Source organism: Silurus aristotelis (assembly GCF_946808225.1).
Source record: "Silurus aristotelis genome assembly, chromosome: 11".
Lineage (NCBI taxonomy): Eukaryota > Metazoa > Chordata > Actinopteri > Siluriformes > Siluridae > Silurus > Silurus aristotelis.
In genome coordinates, this window is record NC_139584.1 from 26,803,669 (window position 1) to 26,828,119 (window position 24,451).

Below are 24,451 nucleotides of genomic sequence, written 5' to 3' on the forward strand. Positions count from 1 at the left end.
AAAGTTTTTTTATGCTTTATTATTGTGATGGTGTCCTTGTAAATCTCCATTAACAGAAGAACGTCCAAAATGTCAAAACAACTGCAACTGAGCCAAATGTTACTGATTGATATAATGTAAATCAAATGTATAAAAAGAAAGCTTGCATTTAAATGGAATTTTCTGTTACTAGATATTATTTTGTATAGAACAGAATTGATTCAGTTAATGATAATAGTATTATTTACGTTAGTAGGATTCAATGCGAATTTTACTATACAATAAACTTTTCCAGTACTTACATTAAGTAAACTTTATATATTGCGTGTTTGGATTGTAAAGGAATATAATACTATTCATTCAATTCTTACATTACTCCAGCACACTGTGATCCACTGTGATTCATGGTACTAGCTGATGTTTTACACTTTCAATAACAGGAGATTTTTCATGTCATGATGCGTTTATGGTTCTTAATGCGTTTGGGTGTTGAACCAACTTGCGAATCAGGCCTTGTCCTATTTAGGTTGATTTTTAGGTACTAGTAAAGCATTTCATCACCTTGCATTTAAATGGAAAGAAAAACACTGTAGCCCAGGGGTGGGCAAACTTTTTGGAATGAGGGTCACACTGGGTTTTATACAGACCAGGGCTAGGAGCGGTTGGAGGGGGAATACCGAACGAATACCCCATTAACTAAAAGAAAGTTAAAGAAAGTTTTCACTAGTCTTCGTTTGCATCGAATGTATTCAATTGGTGGAAAAGTGGCAGCCGATATTGTTTTTTTCTTCTTGGCAAATAAGACAGCCGACCTTTGATCGGACTTTTCTTTGTTCCTTTTATTGTTAAAGCCAATTCAATGGCAATTACATGAAGACTGAATATCTGCATGTAAAGACGATGAAGGCAAAATCAATGCAGTATTTGGAAGAATTTTCTAAACACTCGACAGGCTGTATGTAGACTGCGGGCCAGATAGTAGAAGTAATATCCAAAGTGTGATTCCGATGTCTGACCGAGCTAGACACTCCTAGATATGTAGTTTCAACAAAATACCACAGCAACAAGACAACGAGAAAATCTTAAACATCCATTTAGTCACATAAGTGAAGTAATAAGGAACCTGTAAGCAACAGCTGGCCAAGACATCAGCCTGACCAACTTTTGAATCAATGTTCAGCGACAACTGCCCGAATAAGTAATTAGAGTTTGTTATAATTGTCAGGAGGTAAATTGTCTACTTTAGAAAACGCAGAACTTATTATAGAACACACTTTTTTTAGAAAGGAAGTTTTTGAACAGTGTCAAATTAAACCAAAGTGAGAACTTGTTCAGAAGAAAAGATCTAAAACACACAACTGAACAGCAGAAGGAAAGCGACAAGAGACTTCAGCTGTAAATGAATACCAAAACACCCGGAAAGACGGAACATTTAATGCGTTTGATGGATAGTTTTATATTTTCCTTAAGGAGCAATAGTCATTTCCAGCGATATCCCTCCGATGTGAATTTCCGAAAGAGAGACGCAGTTTAATCCAAGCGTCGCAACGCATTTGTTACACGCCAACATGTAAAGTGCAGTCATTTGCCAAAACCATCATTCTCCTCCATCACACATCTTTTCTCTAATCCCAAACTTCTGAAATGTCTTTCAAACAAAACAAGAAGGAGCTACTCCAGGTTTGATCATATGCCAGGAAAAAAAAACAAAAAACAACAACAGTAAATGAAGTGTGTGTAATTCTTAGCAGTCATGGTAATGTATTAAATCCTTGTTAAAATCTCTTGGTTTGTCTCTTGCAATGATACCACATGTTCTCAGTTTGGGGAACAGATAATTGGCAGCATACTGTGTACCAACACTTGTGGTGTTCCGCTTGTGCCATGTTTCAAATCCTCAAATATCTTTGACGCACAGAGATAATAAAAATGACTTTTGTCAGTTGGCGGTTTTTCACAGTGAATCTGACGCTCTGATCTGACATAGACAGTGAAATTACAGGATTTAGGTTGCTCCCTCGCTGTTGGCTTTTGTTAAAAAAAAAGAGAGAGAGAGCTATAGAAGCATTTCCAGTGCAGTTCAATGGTTTTGATTGTGTGGTTTTGTGTGCTCTCAAATAATTGTGCTCCTGACATACACAGGAAGGAGGTATTAGCATTTTAAATGCGTTCTCATTCGATAGGCAATGCATAGATCAGGTACCTATAGGCTGTCAATCATAATATAATGTATGACATCTTTTCCTTTCATTTTTTCTGAATTACTGAATCATTACACATTTCTAACCACAATAGCTGAGTTATGTAATTCATTCGATTTGCTTTTGATTCATTGTAAAAACAAGCGTTTCAGCTCCAGTGTACTGTAAAATGTTCCATTTCATGAAGTATGAGGGACAATACATGTTAACTCTTCTTTATATTTGTGTAAAAAAAAAAAAACCGCAAAACACCATTAACAGAGCAAGATTGCATAAAACACACGTTTTCTTGTAAACAAAACGATCGGCAAGTTGGCCTTTGTGTCATGATGCACTGTATTTTTTTTTTTTACATAATTGTATCTGTAAAAATTGATTTATTTCTATATAATAATTTTTAGATGCACTATACTTGTGTTATTTAAAAAAGTGACCAATATTTGATATGTAGATCGATTTCTCGCCGCTAAACCGTTTTTCGCTGCTACGTGAATATGACGTATCGCAACACTACGGAGAAGAGGCACGTCCTGAGAGTCACATAGAACAGTGGTCCCCAACCCGTGGGCCACGCACCGGCAACGGTCCATGGGCCAATTGGTACCAGGCTGCACAGCAAGAATTCATAACTTAAATGATTTCTGTTTTATTTATTATCTGATTCTGAACGGTTTTATTTTGTAAAATTATCGGATTCTCTCCGCCACATCTGTCTATGACTCACTCTTGATGCCTCAGTCACATGTCTTACATACATCCGCTACCTTCTTAAAGGGGCTCCGCCTGCAAACACATAATACATTACCGCTAAATTCAAACCCCCAAGCGAGCAAAATAAACAAAAAACAGCACAGTGGATTAACGTTTATTATTATATTTAGAAAATACCAGTTTTTTTGACAGTCGTGTCGTTTTATTTTGTTGTATTTATCACCCACACTTTAAAGGCCAGTCCGTGAAAACATTAAACTGGTCCGTGGCGCAAAAAAGGTTGGGGACCGCTGACATAGAATACAGATTAACATGGCAGAGGTAGAGCTGCATCTTCCACATCAGTTTTTCATTTTTAACTTTTTTTCTTTTTCTTTCTCGTGTTTGTGAAAGGGCCATGCGTTAGAAGGCACTTTAGGTCTGTCTGAAGATATAAGCGAATTATCTGTACCATTTTAAATTGCATAGCATCATACTGTACTGTATTTTTCCATTGCATCGTATTGCTTTGAATCACGTTGTGTTAAATCGGATCGGTATGGCATCAGTAGCTGCTCCATATATATCTTTAATGTATAACATCGAGATGCGAATCGCATCACCCACAGACATATCAGAACAGAAATAGAACTGGATCAGATGGCCAGGAAAACATTCGCATTGATTAACATGTTAATACATCTCAAATAGCAAATAGAGGACGGTTCTTTCAGTGCTTTCAAGTTCAAGTCCGAGGACTTCCAGCCAGAACTGGCACTGAAGTCAATGTCCTGAATGTTGTGAACAGACTTGGAATTGGTACGAGGTGGAAGTGTTAATGCTGGCTGAAATGTAGATTCAGTTTGAAAGCTTTTTTTATACTTTAAAGTCTCAAGACTTGAGACTTTTTTTTTCCATTTTCACTTGTGCTGGTTTTAGTGGGTCGTTTACTGGTTGCCTTTCACTGAAATTCTTTTTTTTGTTAGAAGCCAGTCCCCGAGGGCTGTCAAAAGTCTCTGAAGACCTCTGTCAGCACGGCTGTTTTATTTGCTTCTTAGCAGAGATAAGGTTTTTTATACCATTACAGTAATTCGAAGTGCCAGGATGCGATCTTCTGAGGTAGCTGTATTAACCGCTACCTCTGTATCTTTTCTCGCTTGAGCTCCTTTTTTGTCTTCCTATGTTTCTCTCACTCTCTCTCTCTCTCTCTCTCTCTCTCTCTCTCTCTCTCGCTCTCTCTCTCTCTCTCTCTCTCTCTCTCTCTCTCTCTGTGAATGATTTTATACGCTCTGCTTAAACCTGTGTGGGGGCGTTCAGAGAGAGAGGATTTGAATGCACCCCCCCTTCTTTTTCTGTTTTAGTGAATCTCCGCTTTCTTTTTTTTCCCTTCCTTCCTGCCTATGATTACGACACGGGCAGCAGTTTCATCGCTAAGCCTGGCAGTGCCCACGGCTGCTAGTCGTCTCGGTGCACTGCTGCCCACTCACCCACGCTACCTTGGCACTGGCACGGCGTATACTATCTGCCATCCGAAGGTGGGGTTCCTTTCCGGAAGACCCTGCGTGTCTTTCCCAGGGAAACCCACACGTCCACCCATGCAGGATTTCTGGAGGGTCTTTCACTGCTGGGCCTTAATTAAAGGGAAAATATCCAACAGGAGCAACTTGATAATGATAATCGAATTTATTTCATATTGAATTGAGATCCTTTTACAATTCCAGTCCATCCTGTTCTCTAGCTGCTTTTAGTTTGATGGGATTTATTTTGCTTTTGACTTCAGTCTGATACGGAAAGAAAAAAATTGCATAACTTTCGACCTAATTTTTGGGGCTATGAAGTAGGAAATGATTTGCCGATGCTTTTAGCATCCATGTTGCAGCTTTTTACACCATGCTGAGGTTGTGTTGTTGTTTTCAATTAACTTTAGTCAAAGCCATGGCTTCATCTCTCCCGAAATAAACTGATGCAGCGGCGCTTTAGCCTTTCAGTCTGATCGGTGCTGATTTAGAAACCTACAATACAGTATACCTCGACCAGGCATAACATTCTTACATTATAACATTATAAATAACTCTGATTATCTCTACATCATGGCACCTGTTTGTGGGTGGGATTTATTAGGCAGCAAGTGAACATTTGGTCCTTAAAGATGACGTGTTAGAAGCATGAACAATTCAGCGAGTTTGACAAGGGCCAAATTGTGATGTCCAGACGTCTGGGTCAGAGCGTCTCCAAAACTGCAGTTCTTGTGGGATGTTCCCGGTCTGTATCTATCAAAAGTGGTCCAAGGAAGGAACGGCAGTTAAACGGCGACAGGATCGTGGGCGCCCGAGTCTCATTGATGCACGTGGGGAGCGACGTCTGGCCCGTGTGGTTCGATTCAACAGACGAGCTCCAGTAGCTCAAACTGCTGAAGAAGTTCATGCTGTTAATGTGCGACGGGTCAGAACTGTTATGTCAACAAAAAGGTTGACCGACACAATATTAGGCAGGTGGTCATAATGTCTGATCTGTGGCCATAACGTAATGCCTGGTTGGTGTAGACCCATTCAGAGTAACCTTCTTTCTAGCATAGCTTTATTGTGCATATTTTTTACGAAACCGTTTGAATACATTTTCCTCACAGACCATAACAACCATATTAGCTCTATAGACAGTTATGCAAATTCGCCCCATCGCACGGCACTTCTTGTATATCCCCGAAGATTCGTCAGCAGTGAAACTTCATGTACCAGTAACATTTGAGCTTTGACCTCCATCACAGATTCCCGCTTTCCATCTCTCTTTCCATGTAGCTCTGACCTCTTCCATGTGCTCATTTTTGCCTCCCTCATTTTGCTCCTGCCCTTTTCCCTTACCTCTTCACTTGTGTTCCTGCCTGTGTTTTTTTTCTCTTTTTTTTTCTTTCTATCAGTAGCCCAGGGCTTCTGTTTCCTGCACATTCGGCTTCTGTTCTTGTAGAACATATCCTTTAGATATCCATAGAATGTCGAAAGTACTCCGCTGGTTTTGTTCATTTTATAATATTTACTGATAAAAGCTCTACGTGTAAGTGATAAAAGCATAATGTGCAAAGTGGAGCTTTAACTAAGTACTGTGACGATAAGTGGAAGTGGATTTTTCAGCAAGATGTTATGTGTAGCACGGTAATAAATTACCACAGTTAAGTGGTTATTCATAATCATTGGAGATAGTGGACTTTGGTTGCCATGTCATTTCCATAATTTAGAATCAGTAATGTTACATGATTGCGTTGGATAGATAGATATTACACGGAAGGCTGACACCATGGTTATCGGATTTTAGTCCTACAGCATTATATATTGGTTTTCATTTATGGCATTTTGGCATACATTTATTACGATTGGGCAGTTGAGCAGTAAGGGAATTGTACAAGCAGTGGCAGCTTGGTGGTGCTGGGATTTGAAATTGTGACCTTCCAATCCAGAGTCCAATACCTTTACCCACTGAGCTACAATTCAAAATGTAATTTTTGTAAATAATTTTAAGAGAATGCATGTTTTTTTTTTTTTTTATTATATATAATTTTATTATAAATGATTACAAGTCCAGATGGCCCAGGCTCACCAAGAAACAACGACATAGACTTTTGTGTCTAGTTCCTCTAAAAGCTTATTCCTCATGCCATCTCAGGGAGTTTCTCCTTTCCTTTCCTCAGTCGCCACTGGCTCACTCAATGGGTACAAACTTACAGGGCCATTTTTAGCCTTTTGTGGCAGCTCAGCGAGATTCAAATGACCCCCACACACATTTGGAGAAGAACCACATATTGTAGAAAAGATCACGTGTCCCATTACGTTTGTCCCTATAGTTTAAGGTAATTTAAAGTGTTCAATGGTTCCATATGATTAGCGCCATGGGCTTAAGACAGATGACGTGCATGTAATTTAATTTTAAAACTCGCAAGGGTGAAAGCAGGGCAGGGGACGCTTCCTGGCGCCCCCAGCTGGTTGCGCCCTAGGTGACCGCCTAGTTTGCTTATGATTAGAAACGGTGCTGCAAACTTACAATAACAAACCAAACTTACTTATATAATACATCATTTTATAACCCCTTCATTTCCATAAAGCTGCTTTAACACAATGTCCATTGTTAGAAGTTCTCTACTAATAATAATAATCTCTACTATGTTATTTCCAGATCAAGACTTTGACTGTGCATTCAGTGGTATTCCATTAGATGTATAATTAACAGAATGCTGATTTCCACATCCTTTGATTTCAGCTGACCATTGAATATATTCTGCATTTCTATATTCCTCCTGTAAACCAAATTCTGAAAAAGCTTTAACACTTCATTGAGGTTAGATTCAAGTTCTTTCAGGTTTCAGCTAGTTTAGCAAGTCAAGGACTGAAACACGGTTCAGAGGTCTGAGTAGGGGGTTTGACCTTGTTCCAGAATTTTGATCCGTACCCCCTAAAGACACTTTCCCAGTCCTGCAGCTTTGTAGCTGCTTCTGGTTGGACCTGAAAACAATTTTGTGTCTTCTCCTGATCTTACAGAAGCTCTTTATCCTGACTTCGTTATTGTTTTTCTGTAGTATAACAACCTGCCTTTCATGCTGGATTTTAACTGACAATGTGTTCCTGTTGCTGGGAAACAACATCCAAATCACACAATTTCTGTGGGTTTCAAAATGCCTACCGAAGCAAAGACAAGATTTCCAGCTGGGTTTTCTGAGACATGGACATAAACAATTAGGGAACATTATGAAATAGGTGGTTTAATGTTTGTTTTGTTGCTGAGTGACCTTTAAAAAACTCGACAAAATTTCAGCTTTTAAACTTCCAAAATGGTTCTCAAATTGGTGAAGGTCCAGCTAAATCCGATCGCTTCTTTACAAAGTGCTGGGTGATGGAACACGATGGAATCCTATCACTTTCGATTCCATTCAATTCCATTAAGTTTTATTTGAGACACTTTTACAATGGACACTGTCTCAAAGCAGCTTTACAGAGATAACGAGGTTATAAAAAGTTGTATGAAAGAGTGTATTAGTTTAGTACCTTTAAGTTTGTTCATGAGGGAGTGGTGGCTCCAGCAGTTAATGCGCTGGGTTGCCGATCGGAAGGTCTGGGGTTCGAGCCCCTGTATCGCCAGGCTGCCACTCTTGGGCCCTTGAGCAAGGCCCTTAACCCTCTATGCTTCGGGGGTCCCTTACGAGGGAAATATCAAGGTCCGTGACGTCGAAGTGACGTGGGGCCGCCTTCCCGTGGGCTCACCACCTGCAGGAGGGACCGTAAGGGACGGTGCTGTGAGGATTGGGCAGCAGTCGAAGGCGGGGGCCTGCTTAGACTGTTGCCCCTGTGACCCGGATTACGGATAAGCGGGAGAAAATGAATGAATGAAAAGTTTGTTCATCATAATTATACGTTTATCAGCCAGTGAGGACCGTGAAAAGAAATCCTTCCTGGGATGGCATGAGAAAGAACCCTTGAGAAGAAACCAGACTCCAAAGGGAACCCATCCTCATCCATTCCTGATATAATCCTGGCTGTATGTAATACATGAACTGCATATCTTTTGCATTGGTGCCCCCTGATTGCGCTGTCAAACACTGTTTTTGCAGCCGAAACAACTCTTTCGTTTTGCGAAAGCGAAGGTAAATAAACTTGATAACCTTTAAAAAGTCTGAAACCCTTTCCTTTTTTTTTTTTTTGATGATCTAAAGAAAGGACCCAGATAAGTGACATGAAATTTGACGATCAGTTAGAGTTAGAGTCTTTGGCTCTTTCGCCATCTTATCCTTCCTTTCAGCTAATTCAATTCCCTAGACGTGTACGTTTCCTCACAAACTACACCTTGATCTCTATTCTTCTTTTGTTTCATTGCTCGTTTTTATTTTAATACACGTTTTTTTGTGTTAGTTTAAGACTAAATAAAGCAGCTAGCTATCTCAGCTCCAGCGGGTCTTCCTGTAACCGAGACTTAGCTTTCACTGTTATGATACAATGCACAACAGTTGGTCTTAAAACATCATTTATTAGAGTCTGTGAAAGACACATCTGTTCGTAATAGTGTGTTTTGACATGCCCTTAAGATTAGTGTGGGGGTGTGCAAAATGAGATAATGTGGTTGACGTTGAAAAAGCCTAAGAATAAATGGTTAAGAATACGTCTTTGCGTAAACCTGCATAAACCTCGTGAAAGGATCGGCTTGTGGTCTCCGTGCCCGCTTCGAGTGGAGGGTATTTTGAAGTTCACAGAGGCAATAATCAATTCGCTCAGGAATATGCCTTTGCTACTGAAGATGTCAGGATAAACATACAGAAATTAAATTTCTATTTATACGAAGCCTGGAAACTGTCGAGCATTTGTTGGAGAATTGCTTGAGCGCAGAGCATCGGGAGCCAGGCTCAAGCAGCCTAAGTAATTAACACTTGCGTTAACTGGAGATGATGGATCATATCTGGCAGAACTGTTGCAGAAATGAGGACAAAATGTCACTCGGATTCAAGCTGTTTAGGGGGATTTGCCCAATCGTATTTGAACGACTTTTCGTGCCTGTATAGACGAGTTAAGCCGTAAATATGCTGCTGTTCGAAAGGGATGAATCCGGTGATGATGATGTCCCAGATCTAAAGTGTGATTCAGATTGACAGGATGGTGGTTTCGACAAAAAAATGGGAAGTCCTGAAAAAATGTGAATATTGCTCGCACAAGTTCAGTCTTAATAATAAAATTCTGATTTTTCAAAAATCTTCTTTATTATAGATTGTATGATCACCTGGTCTGAAAATGATGCTTTCGAAAATATGCAGAATTCATTCCTGGTGTGTTTCTTTAAGCCATTGTGAAGGCAGAGCATCTCGTAGGATGTTCCTGGTCTGCAGTGGTCAGTATTTAACAAAAGTGGTCCAAGGATGGAACAGTGATGAACCATGGGCAGCCAAGGCTCATTGACACACATTGCCCGTGTGGTCCGATCCAACAAACGAGCTCCTGTAGCTCAAACTGCTGAAGAACATAATGCTGTTAATGCTCGATGGTGCAGGACTGTTTTAGCAGCAAAAGGGGGAAGACCACGATATTAGGCAGGTGGTGCCTTAAAGTGGTGTGTACATTTAAATATAAGTGTTTTTTTATTCTCTGGAAAGCTGCTTTGAGACAATGTCCATTGTGAACTATAGACATAAAACTGAATTCAATGGAATTGAATAAATGACTAAACTCATTCCTGAGACCAGACTTGACATAAAGCAGATATCCGTTGGTTAGTTACATGATTTCCAAATCACTTGTTTAGTCTGATCTTCATGTCCTCTGTGATTGGATGAACTCCGCTAGGTTATTTCTCCCAAATCCATTTTCACATCAATCCAACTTGGGATATGATACAAAAATATCATGGCATCCAGTTTCAAGACAAGTAGCTTAATATTTATTCAAAAACATTTTTTATTTTTTTATTATATCGCAATATCCACGAATCCCGGGAAAGCTGACTTATCATAATATCATAATATCTACATTACATTGCCAATGTTTGAGGTTGCATCTTTGTTCCCTTTTTTGTTGGCATTGCCGTTGGTTTGAATAATTACAGCATATGCCACGTGGAATAGGTTCAGCAAGCTGACTAGCAGGTGTGAAGGGGCGTCTAAAGCTTTTTGTACCACATAATATATAAAACCTGGGTATCATCATGCATCCTATAACAATTCACGGAAATCCAAAAGGCCTTTGGGGTGTTTTTTTTTTTTTTCGGCCTGCCTTTCAGATCAACCAATCGCAATCCAATTTGAAGCATTACCCAAAGGAATAAGACATGAGACGACAACAGGTTGTTTCTAATCCCGTACTTTTTCATGCTCAATTCCTTCTGTCTCTCATATGTGCATGTGACGATTTCCTGTTTGAAGGCGAACTCCGATCTCGCCTCGCTTTGTTCCTCAAACGGTATGCGACGCATGATAAGAGACGGAGCAGACATCGTTGGAAATCGTGAAAATGTTACGAGCGTCACGTCTTAATCCGTTTGCGATCTTTTGTTTCGTTTCTCCTTTTCCGATTTTTCACACTCGCAGATTTCGCTGCAGTGGCGTCTGTGAATCTCTGAGAGTTTTTTTTTTTTTAACCAACACTCAGCAGGAAGTCGTATAACTCGACTCAACAAATCCTCAGGTTCAATGAGCAAACGACACTCAAAGTTTATTTGAAGTTAATTTCGGTGCCTTAAACCTTAAATTCTATACAGCGTTATGAAATTCTGGATTTCGATTTCAGTTTCCAGACTAGGGTGGGTGATCGGGTTTTTTGGAACGACGACTGAGAAAAAAAAAAAAAGTGAGAACGCTTTTGACGCAAGTTTAGATAGACAACCAAACCTAATTCAGGAAAGGAAGTGTGAAGGAATTGTGACCCGTGTCTGCCGGGGAGCTTCTTTGTTGTCCTGAGGGGTGGTTTTAAAAGAAAATCGTAAGAAAGAAGTAGGACGGTCTTACATCCGAGAAGCTTAAAATACAAAATCTCAAATAAGCCCAGTTTCTCTCAGCCAATCGTGCAGCGTTTGTTTTTGTTTTGGGGTTTTTTTGCACGTCGATTATCCTGAGCTGACTCACGTACATCCACCCCTCCCACCTCCGAAATAGAGGTTTATGTGCCTTTCCAAAAAATAAAAAAATAATAAATTCTATCTCGACATTTATCCACTTTAATCTTCTTAACATATTAGAGTCATTTGCATTACCCTGAAGTGACTGAGATGCTTTTCTGTTCCTCTTCCCCCACAAAACACAACGACTTGCAACATCATGTGGACATTTTTTTATTATTATTTTTTTTTGCATCCGTCTAAAGAAGACAAGTGGGCAGAAGTTAGCTTGCTTTTACTATATATAGCCTCCTTTCTACCCTGCTGAGCTGGGTGTTACTTTTTTTATTGTCTTTAAAGCTGCACTCCAACTGTTGCTCTCTCTGTTGTTTTCTTTTCCATCAATAAACCTTCTCTCAGTTTCCCGGATCTCTAGTGAGAGTTTTCTGCTGTTTTTTTAATGCTTCTATCAGAATGTTCATTCCTTTCCTGGATTTGAACTGGATTATGTTTAGGGCTGATAGCAAATATGGAGGAAGTGAATAGTTATAAAACTTTATTTGGTTATTTGTGTTGCGGAAGGAAGTTTTCTTGTCGCACTGACAATAAAGAGCACAGGGTCAAGGGTTACAAGTCCACAATGGAGCTCAATTTTTACTTATGGTTAGGGCTAGACTGTGGATTGGATTATTAGATTAAAATAATTTGCACATATTAACATCTGCTGAATTCAATGTTCTGTCAGATATAATCACAGTTCACTGAATCACAAATCAGTAGTCTGACACTTTGGGGAAAGCAGATTTTGTGGTTTAAAAAGAACAATTTTATTGGCTTTTTCTGAAATATTTATGCGGAATATGGAAAATACATGATTTTAACTAAACCCATTTAAACACCTTTGTAATGACCTGCACCCCAGACCTCCTCACAGAACATCAGTTCCTGACCCTACTAATGCTCAAACAAAATCCCAACAAAATCTAATGGAAAGCCTTCTCATATTACCATGGAGATTAATATAAAACCAATTTCGGGAAAGAATCTGGAATGGAAAACTTTCTGGAAAACTTTTGCCAATACAGTGGAGCTCTTCAGCAGCCACTTCAGATTAAACCTATGGAGATAAAATAAACACAGCCAGACTTGAATACTATTGTGTGATTTGAGGACAAGGTATATTACTAAAAAAAAACCTTCTATTTTTAGTCGCTTGTTATAAAATTATGAAAAAAATAAACACAAATGCATTAATGCATATTAAGAAAATGGAGATAAAAAGCTTTTTGCACCCATGCCCCCAGAAAATAAACCACAGTATCACAATTCTGATTAAGAGATCTGTTTAAATGTCCAATGGAATTAAATAAAGGACAAACATCCCTACAATTCACCATATTATATACTTTTTTCTCCACTTCTTATTTTTTCTCCTACATAGAAAATACATGACTGCTGGTCAAATACATTCTTACATGACTGCTGCGTTTAGTTCAATTTGCTGTCTGTCGTAAAGATGCACAGCTCTTTCACTTACTGTAGATGGGTTTAACCTTTCGGATATAACAAAACGATGCCTAGTGATAAAATAGTCAGAGACAGCAGAAATATGTTTTTTTAAATCTCCTCAGGGCATGTAGTGCAGACACTTGAAATGACAATGTCCAAACATAGTAACTGCCCAAAGAGCACACTGCTGCTTTGGTTTAATGTCCACAATGGCTGGATATTGTCTTATTTTTCTGATGTGTCCATATAACAATTGTACTGCACTGGGAACTTTTCTAGCACAGTGTCAGGCATATATATATATATATATACAGTACAGACCAAAAGTTTGGACACACCTTCTCATTCAAAGAGTTTTCTTTATTTTCATGACTATGAAAATTGTAGAGTCACACTGAAGGCATCAAGGGCTATTTGACCAAGAAGGAGAGTGATGGGGTGCTGCGCCAGATGACCTGGCCTCCACAGTCACCGGACCTGAACCCAATCGAGATGGTTTAGGGGTGAGCTGGACCGCAGAGTGAAGGCAAAAGGGCCAACAAGTGCCAAGCATCTCTCGGGGAACTCCTTCAAGACTGTTGGAAGACCATTTCAGGTGGCAACTTTGAAGAACCTAGAATATGACATTTTTCAATTGTTTCACACTTTTTTGTTATGTATATAATTCCATATATAATTCCACATGTGTTAATTTATAGTTTTGATGCCTTCAGTGTGAATCTACAATTTTCATAGTCATGAAAATAAAGAAAACTCTTTGAATGAGAAGGTGTGTCCAAACTTTTGGTCTGTACTGTATATATATATATATATATATATATATATATATATATATATATATATATATATATATATATATATATATATATACACACACACACACACACACACACACACACACACACACACACACACACACATATATATATATAAAATGGATGGTAGGACTCATCAATTCACATCAGTGCATTGGCACAAAAGTGCAAAAAACTGCTAAAAGACTATTTCTTAATTATTATTTTATTACACTGGTCTATACAGTTTGGAAAATTATCGAGCTTTGAGATAAAATGTGCTCATTCTTACATCTTTTGATTAAATGAATTAGAAAACAGGTTATAAAAGTGCTGATTGGCTAAAGTTTTCAAGACAATAAAGATTCATAATTATCTATACACAGGTAAGTATTTTTGCCAGAACCGTCTGCACCATATTCAATTTAATCGCATCATATTTTTTGCATTGTACCGTATTGAATTTATTCGCATTGTGTTCAATTAAATCAAACTGGTCGGTCGTTTCACATAGCATCAGTAGCTGCTCGTACCATTGGCTATATATCAAACCCTTTTTTTTAATCCACTGATGCTTCTTACATTTTTGCTTTTAAATTCACATAATTGAAGTTTTTTTTTTTTTTACTCCACATTTCATATTTTATCTGTTGGAACAGATATCTATACAATAATTTTAGAGATCGTTTCCTCTCATTGACTTGATTCACTGAAAACTGCTGATGCTCCTTTTTTTCCCACCTCTTTAAAGTGTATGAACTGGAAGCAAATTCTACATGAAATACCTTTCTATTCCCCCCCCCCCCCCCCCCTTAACCTTCACTAGGGGGGTTAAATATATTTTTTTTACCCAAAATAAAGAAGTTCGCTTTGATGCCATAATTTTTGGCTTTGTTTTTTTTTCCCCTCTATCTCAAGCTGCTTCAGGTTTCTCCTTGACAGGGAGGTGAGTTGACAGCGGCTTAAAGAAGAATAAAAAGATGACTTTCTGTGTGTGCAGGAATGTGGATTTCTTCCGTAAAATCCTAATTGTGCCTTGAAGCGCTCCTTCTACATAGGATATCTCAGCTCAGCTCAGCTCAACAGGATTTTGTGCTTCTCCATGTGTCTGAGCATTTTTTTCCCCTTTTTTTTCTTTCAGCCTAGCATGCGGATGTAACCCTTTCACAGTACGAGACACAGAGCGCTCGTGTTTGCCGCCAGGCTGATCCTGGCCTCTCTGGTGTTTTGTGTGGAACGTATTCAATCTCTGCTTTTAAAAACACGTTTTTTTCTTTTTTTTTTCTCTGCGAAAAAAAAAAAAAAAAAAAAGACTAGGGTTATTGTCCCGTAACTTGCCTTAACGGAGAAGCAGATCCCAGATGTTCCAGAGAACGCAGTGAGTTTTTCAGACCTCAGGCGTTTGCTGAGACCTTTAGAAAGAAAGTAAGACATGAGAGAGATGCGAGAAATCCATGCTGTAGGATGGAGAGTGATAGCGTTGCAAACCTGCGTGCTTGTGAAATGAAATATTCAGTGCCGATAAGCCATTTGATTGACCTTGAGATGGTCCATAATCCACAGAAAGACAAAAACAAACAAACTGAAAATAAATCAAAATGTTACTCTTTGCTACAGCAGCCATACTATAACAGGTATGGATTTTTATCCTACTGTCTCCTAAAATTCAACATTGGTGAATGAATTCATGCAACATTGGAACTGAAACGAGCTACGGTTTACTCTTTGCAGTTTGTTCGAGCAGAATTGTGACCCAGACCCATTCAGGTTGTATGTTGGGTTGCCAGTTGTATTTAGTGTAAGTATTATAAATAAATGTACCTCATTCCATTACTTAAGTTATTTCTTTTGCTACTTTCTAGTTTAACTGAGTATCAAATATACACCATATACTACATTTATGCTTCAATATATATATTTTTTACTTCACTCTATTTAACTTGACAATAAGCGTTACCAATTACAATTTGTACCTCCTGTTGAATGTTGATGTCATTTATACTCTCATCTCGCATCTGCTGCCTGGGAGGACTTTTTAGCGCCGCCGGCCTCATTTTCAGTCCAAAAAAGACTGAAATATATATATATTTTTAAGAACCAGCTTTGGTTGAAGTTAAATAAAAATATCACACCTCTCTGAGACTGAGAGGTGCATCAAATCAGACAGCTCTGAAAATTTGGTTATGTTTCATCTAAAATGATTTACTTTTATTTTATTTGTCCATTGAATACTGATGGTTTGTGACATGATACTAAAAATGTATTTGTTAATTGAAGGTAACATTCTGAAAGATTGCTTTACTTCTTTGTCTTGTTTTTTTTTTTTTTTTTGACTGACTTGTTTGATATTGTTTTATTTTAGCATGTTGAAGAGGTTGTTGTGTTGATCTTGGTTCGTGCAGTGTTACAGGTGTAAAATTTGATATGAGTTTTAGGAATTAAAACCTCACAATTCGAATGTGTTTTAGCTTTTCATAAGCATCTTGGTGTCGTGGATTTGTGCATCTTTGAGCCTACGTTCAATATGAGTCAAATTCCCAAGTACACAATGTTTTTCACTATGCATTCATACTTTCGTCCATCCATTTCCTTTTAGAAATGTCCAGACCTTACACTACCTCCTGCCACCTGAAGGGGCAAGCAAGAGATATAATCGTTTCATCTAGCCCTTTGTCTACCCTAGGGTCTTATCTCCATTCCCAGAGATGCCCAGGAGTCAACCTAGACAGAGGTCCTTGTCAGCTGGCTCCGGGTTGTACGTTTTCTTGTATATGTCTATTTTAGATACCTGGTACAACAAAAAAGTGGGATGGCTCTATAAACATATATGGATATATATCTCGTCCACATAGTCCATCCTTCGCTCCCCTTGTGCACCAATGAGCCTCGGCAGCCCATGACCCTGCCACTGGTTCACCACTGTTCCTTCCTTGAACCACTTTTGATAGATACTGACCACTGCATACTTGGAAACCCCCAACAAGAGCTGCAGTTTTGGAGTCATCTAGTCGTCTTTATCCTGCTTCTAACACATAACTTTGAGGACAAATTTTTCACTATTACTATTATTATTATTTCACATATTTTGTCTAGCTACGTCCTCCAGATTCTTCACAGGGATACACAGAGGCTCTCAGGACAAACAAGAGCAAGTCAAGTCAAGTCAAGTCAAGTTTATTTGTATAGCGCTTTTCACAACAGACATTGTCTCAAAGCAGCTTTACAGAAAACAACAGTGAAGGTGAATGGTGTAAGCAAGCAAGAATATAATCTTTTCATCTAGTCCTCAGTCTGCCCTGGGATCTTCATTTACAAAGCAATGTCCAGGAGTCAAAATAGACAGAGGTCCAAACCACCTTAACTGGTGCCTTTTAACAGAGAAAGCCGTGTCTCAACTTCTAAGCTCCCTCACAATGAGCCACTCCGCAAAGGAAATAGTATTGGCGAACCCCTTTTTTTTTTATACTACCCACATTCTGTGACTACATTTACATTTACATGTACAGCATTTGTCAGACGCCCTTATTCAGAGCGACTTACATTTATCTCATTAACTCAACTGAGCAGCTATGGGGGTTAATGGCCTTGCTCAGGGGCTCAGCTTGTTGTGGCTGGGATTCAAACTCTTATCACCTCCCCTGTGACTATAGGCGAGGGCCGGAATTTAGATTGTTCATAGATTGACTCGTTTTTATATAACTTTTTAATCATTGACTTACTTTCATAATCTGGTACATTGTTTTTTTTTTTTACAGTTGTATTCCTTAGCTAGTGACCAAAATCGAAATCAATCCAAATGACAAGAAGAACCAAGAGTATAAATGTCACCCTGATTAAACCGTAGGCCATAAGACCTCCTGACCGTTCTATACATTTCTGTTAGTTCTGAATAAATCCAAAGATTTTTACTTTAGCTTTTCTCTGAGAAAAAAACTTCAGCGAGAACCATCAGATTAAATTCACTGAGAACATTTAGTTCAAATTCCAGCCAAACCAAGCTGCCACTCATGGGCCCCTGAGCAAGGCCCTTAACCCCATTGCTGCTTATTTGTATGAATTAGATCATTATAAGTCTCTCTGAAAAAGATCAATCTTACGTAGACTGATGCCACTGATTGAACGAAAAACTATGAAAATATGGACGTGAATAATCTCTACAGAAGAAATCATCGAATTCGATACAAAAATAAATACACAGCCCAAAACATCAGCTTCTACATAGCAAAATATAGTTCCGTACTGAAGGCATTGAGGTAATGATCCAAAAACAGCGTTCCCTGTTTAAATACAGGCGAGACGGGAGGAGGCCTGCTGATGTGCAGCTCTGGAAAGAGGCTCAGTTTTGGGTGAATGACGGTTGTCCCTCATGGGGTTGTGGTTCAGGGTGGGTTCTTGAGTGTCTGCATTATTTGTGGCATCTTTATCAGGGTAGAGGACACAAAGACTGTGTGTAAAAAAAGAAAAAAGAAGAAAAAAGAAAACAAGTACAACCCAGTGACCATAAAATCTGCATTCGCACTGATAACGCAAACCATTGTGACGTTATTCCTGCAGAAGCACACAGAGTTAAATATATCTTCATCCTCACTCTGTTTTTTTTCTGAAGCTTTCTCCACCTTGTTGGCCTTTTAATCTCGGATCTATTTTTGGCACTGTCTTTCCTCGCTTGTGTGTGTGTGTGTGTGTGTGTGTGTGTGTTTGTGTGCTTTAAAGCAGCTGAGGGCCCATAAAAATCCGCACATGTGACTAAAATTTACATTTTACGGCATTTGGCAGATGCCCTTATCCAGTGCGACTGTCATTTTTAACTGAGCAGTCGAGGGTTAAAGGCTTTGCCGTGGAAGCTTGGTGAGGGTGCTGGGATTTGAACATGTGACCTTCCGATCCAAAGGCCACTAAGCTACACTACACCACCCTTTGATATGACTTAATAAGATAAGATACAATAAGATGTTTTTATTTGTCACATATACTGTACATACCAGTGGAAAGCTGTGATCAGACCACAGGGTCAGCCATGTTACAGCACCTCTGGAACACAAAGAGTGGCAGCTTGGAGATACCGGGGCTTAAACCCCCGACCTTCCGATCAGTAACCCAGGGCCTTAACCACTGAGCTCCCATCCTGAAAAGTGACGAGTTACCTTTTATCAATCGGACAAGCACGAGGTCCGGTATTTAAATCCGAAAATGATGATATCTGAGACTGATCAGTTTTACAGTTGAAGAGAAGAATAAACATATACGTCTTCATCTATTGGTCTCTGTATTATGTTTTTATATTTTTCTCTAAACTGCACTTTCTGACCTCCCCAAGTCTCCCAGGTCCGCAAGCCGGCTTCGGCTGAATCATTTGCATAAACGTGGGAATGTGATCGGAGAGGATTTTGCTACCGAAGCTGCGCCGGTTCTTGTTTTTCCGTGCGTACCGTTTTGTTCTCGAGTGCTAGGCAAAATACGAGGGGCGTTCAAGTCAAACCGATACTTCTGAGTTTGTAAAATAAAAGAAGAAAATTCCAAGCAGTGGAAACTGCATTTATTTTTCGACATACTACAACAACTACTGCTACATTTATAAACTTATCCTAGCGTTTAACTGAAGAAATATGGTACGCCTGAACCACATCCGGACTGCCTGCTTCATGCCCTCACCAGGGAACCACCACGACCGGGATCGTCATTTACACCAAATGTCTTACTGCATTGTAGCATCTCATCACCGTACTGCACTTAAAGTGTTCTTGTGAATATCCGCTGGTACTATGCCTTCGTTCACAAGAAGCTTCATCTCCACACGCTGTTCCATGTGTGCAATGTTGTCTGCCATCTTGATTTAGACAGTGGTGGGCTGTATGGCAGTATTTCCATTTAAGGAGACTTTTACTTCACTACGTTTCAAAGTCAAATATCGTACTTTTTACTCAACAACGTTTTGCAAAATCAGTCGTTCTTTTTTATTTATAAGTGGATTAAAACCGAACTGGTCAAACACACAGCAATCCACCAATCAGGGTCGAGCACGCGCTCTGTTTTTAACTCGTTTTGATTGGCGCTTGGTGGTATCTACTCATCACCAACGTACAGTTCAGTGTCAGTTCAACAGCAAGCAGAACATTCAGAGAGGAATAAATGAAAATTCCTGACTCGGATTTTCCGCAACACCCGTGGCCTAATCTTTTTTAAAGTAGTTAAATAAGAACGTTTTGGGCTCATGATCATTTAAATAGATATCAATCCGTGGTTAACTTATTAATCTCATTCTATTAATTGACCATTCAAGTCTTTTCACATAAACTGAGTTGATTAAGCAAAGAGACTTGTGATAAAAATGATAATAGGAACATTATAGTCATAATAATAATCACAGTACTTTGAATACAGTTGAAGGCAAATAATTTGGTATTTTCAATTAAACGAAACTGTAAACTGTTTCTGGAGTAAAGAACTCTTTACTTTACCTCAAGTACATTTGGTTTGTTTCAATTCGTGCACTACTGATTACCGGTCTGTGGATTGGCCTACGACATGTGCGCTGCCTGCCATTAATAGGACACTAGTAACTTACAACTGAGCATTGTACCGCCATGCTAGCATCCATTTTTATACCTGTAAAATAAAAAGTCCCACATTGCCTTGAAGCCTCTTATACTGTGTATTGATTCCAGTAAATGTTTTTTAAATCATTTAATTTTTTCAATTTTTTTCACAATTATTGTACAGTACAGGCTGCTTCGTTCTGTCTCGTTTTTAGTCGCTAAATAAGGACGCGTTTTGAAGCCTGGTAAGAAATGTATGTATGCGTTATATGTTCTGTGAGCCTCCATCTGTTCCTCCTCGCTTTTGGCTGAGCCGAGCTGTGAATGCTGGTGCCGGTGTTTCTGACGTCTTGACTCGGGCCGAGTATCGGCGAGACGTGAGGGCTCCCTGACGCTCTCTCTCCCTTTCTCTCTTCTCGCCCATCAGCAAGGTGCCGTTTGTCAGACGGGTGGGCTGGTGTGAGCACCCCCCTCCACACACACACACACGGCCTTCATCTGCTCGCCAGATACGTCAACGCGAACCTCCGGCGTAACGCAGGCGTACCGTGAACCCCCACCCAAGGGTGTCAAAGCATTTTGGGGCAATTCCAAGATAAAAAATGTTTTCCTGATCTTGAAATACTTTGCCTTGACTTGCTACTACTAGGAAAGGTTTATTTAGACAATGCATCCAGGCATCGAAGACTGTTTTATTGTCTTAATATTATATTATATAAGATCGAGTTTCACTTTTTTCCGTCAATCACACGTGTCAGTGACGGGTCATTTTTGTTTCGTGGCCAGGCATGGCGTCAGTGTCATCATCCCGCCCTGAACCGGGTACAGACAGGACATAACCACGAGTGACAATTTTTTTTTTGTAGTTTCAAGAGCCATAATTAATCGTGCTGGAGAGGAGTGTGTGGAAGCTATGTGCTCTGCGCCGATACATGCAGTGCCTGTGAATTCTAGCGTTAGCTTTAGCGGCTCTGATGGGCTAGCAAGAGAGGTGTCATAATCAGTTTGGGAGACTTTTCTCTCTCTCTCTCTCTCTCTCTCTCTCTCTCTCTCTCTCTCTCTCTCTCTCTCTCTCTCTCTCTCTCTCTCTCTCTCCGTCGAGGATGGCTTTGCAATCTGTGTGCTCAACACATGCTCTCTAAAGTGCTTTTTTTTTTCTTTTTTTTTTCTTCCTTTTTCATATCGCGTTCTTTCGGTCATGTTTGTTAACTGGGCCTGTCGCCTCAGTGTCGGTCCGTCATGTGTGATTACGTGATATTAAGGTAAAAGAATATAGATAAGTGGTGTTTTGTTTGGTGGTGTGTTTTTGCAGTTAGTGTTTCGAGACATCCAGGCACCTTGTTGTTTGTGTATCACGAATTTAGTGTTGTTTTTTTTTCACAGCATTGCTGACTGTGCGTATTGTTGAAAAATTCTGAGGCATTTTGCAACTTTGGGAGTTCTTTTTTTTTTTTTTTTTTGCTCACTAGCAATTACAAATGCCACAACATCAATTTTGGTCTGTTCTCATTTCTACAACATAGTGCCCAGTACTTCAGGGCACAATGACTGAGAGGAACCTGAGGAACCGTCCACTTACTCAGAGGGTCTAAATGCCTTACTGCAAAAACGTACTTCATTACAAGTCACCCATTCCAATATGACTTAGAAAGCCTTCGAGTATCTGATTTGAACAATACGTTTAGAGTATTGGACTCATATTGAACCCACATTTAGGCTTGTTACTTTAGTTTTAATCTATTTGGTGAAATGATCAATATTTTTTCTTCTTATTGAGTGTAATCCAGATTAGACTATTGTAACGTACTGTACTTGGGTGTTTCACAGTCTCTATTGTCTCGTCTTCAACTTGTCCAAAATGATGCTGCTCGATTGTTAACTGGAACAAGGAAGAGGGAACATATTTCACCAGTGTTGATCTCTCTTTACTGGCTTCCAGTTAAATTCCGTATTCATTTTAAAACACTGCTGTTTGTTTATGAGGGTCTCCATGGATTGGCTCCATCCTATATCTCTGATCTCCTTCTGTTCCAATGTAATGTCTCTAGAGAACTTCGTTCAACTAGTAGTCCTCAGTTGACCGTTCCAAGGACACGAAAGGAGATCGTGCCTTTTCCGTGGCTGCTCCACAGTTATAGAACAAGTTGCCACCCTATATAAGAACTGCACCAACATACGCTGATTTGAAGTCTCTTCTTAAATCGTATTTATTTACTGTTGCGTATGATCATAAGTAAGCACACTGGCATAACTTTAGTGTAATATCTGTTGCCGTGTCCTATGTTGACTTTTGTATATTTTGTATTTTATTATATGCTTAAATTCTGTACAGCACTCTGGCCAACAGCTGTTTTTGTATTTTTGTAGCTTAGAATGAACAGGCAGAGGGCAACAAAACGTCTTGGGTTAATGTGGATAAGACAGAAGGACTCAGTGATGTAAACATTCCTGATCACCCGTTTATCATCTTTTCTCTGCTTGTGTCCTATACAGTATGGTGGATGTTCAGCCTGGATGCATTCATTAGGTACAAAAATTCTGTTTTTGTATTAATATATTAATTAGGGCTGTCAAATATCGCAAATTAATTTGAACGGCACTAATTTATTAACGCGCGATTAATGCAGAGCGCATTTCTGTTTGACCGTTTTAATTAAGAATAGAAATAAATAAATATAAATGTGGCGAAATTGAAACCTTCAGCGAAACACGTTTATTCACGAGGTGCTTTCTTGACTCAGATATGAACAAATAAATCAAATCCACCGAAAAAGTAATCAGTAAACATTTTCTGATGAGGCAAGTATCAAATCAAATCAATTTCCATACACTCATGATAATTGATAATAACAACAAAATGCTGTGCGTTTGAAAAGTAAAAAAAAACAGGCAGGGGGCGCTATCTGCCATCTCTGTCATCCCTTTCACAGACACAAATAAAACAACCTGAATCTTATTGTATACTTGCATTACAGACATAATAATAATGCTTTTAAATAAACTCTAAAAGTTAGAGGTACAGTTTTTCCGGTATCACCTCGTTAACCGTCCGTGTGGAAACAGCAAAGGATCCGTTTGGCCTCCTGATAATTTACGTCATTTAAACCACCATAATTACTTGAATTAACATTTATAATTATATTTTGTCTTCATGCTCTATGTTAAGGATGGTTCACTAAAAATAAACATACATTTGCGTAAATCATCTATATTTTTGTCCATGCCCATGTCGATTAGAGTATTTAAAACCAAGTATTAATTCAAGGTACATTTAGAACAGATTAAAATGTGCGACTAATTGTGAGTTAACATATGACAATCATTCGCTTAATTGCGATTAAATGTTTTACTCGATTGACAGCCCTAATATTAACATGACGTGAGGTCCAGTTACCAGCGTGACACTAAAACAGGTAGTAGTAAAGGCTACTTTTTTACTTAAGCCCATGTTATAGCCCAAATATACATACAGTACAGACCAAAAGTTTGGACACACCTTCTCATTCAAAGAGTTTTCTTTATTTTCATGACTATGAAAATTGTAGAGTCACACTGAAGGCATCAAGGGCTATTTGACCAAGAAGGAGAGTGATGGGGTGCTGCGCCAGATGACCTGGCCTCCACAGTCACCTGACCTGAGCCCAATCGAGATGGTTTAGGGGTGAGCTGGACCGCAGAGTGAAGGCAAAAGGGCCAACAAGTGCCAAGCATCTCTCGGGGAACTCCTTCAAGACTGTTGGAAGACCATTTCAGGTGACTACCTCTTAAAGCTCATCAAGAGAATGCCAAGAGTGTGCAAAGCAGTAATCAAAGCAAAAGGTGGCTACTTTGAAGACCCTACAATATGACATTTTTCAGTTGTTTCACACTTTTTTGTTATGTATATAATTCCATATATAATTCCACATGTGTTCATTCATAGTTTTGATGCCTTCTTTATGTGAAAATAAAGAAACTTCTTCGAATGAGAAGGTGTGTCCAAACTTTTGGTCTGTACTGTATATACACATACATGTTCTGTGTGTCGCCTCACTCACTACACTATTAATAAATTCATAAAGTAAAATTTTTATTTTCTTTCATTCATAAATTAAAAGGAACGACTGATTTTACAAAATCTAGTTGAGTAAAAAATACGATATTTAAAGTAAAATCTCCAGGACGGAAACACTTGAGTAAAATACATATA

At 39.0% G+C, this 24,451-nt stretch overlaps 1 protein-coding gene and 1 long non-coding RNA gene across 2 annotated transcripts in view; both read left to right on the plus strand.

Moving 5' to 3' along the window:
- The window catches only part of pebp4 (phosphatidylethanolamine binding protein 4), a 119,167-nt gene that overhangs the window by 12,334 nt on the left and 82,382 nt on the right, over positions 1 to 24,451 (plus strand). The gene's annotated exons all lie outside the window — the stretch shown is intronic.
- On the plus strand, positions 15,058 to 22,774 carry LOC310733126. Its single transcript, XR_014535629.1, has 3 exons — positions 15,058 to 15,360; positions 15,458 to 15,524; positions 22,630 to 22,774. It is a non-coding gene; the product is annotated as an uncharacterized lncRNA (long non-coding RNA).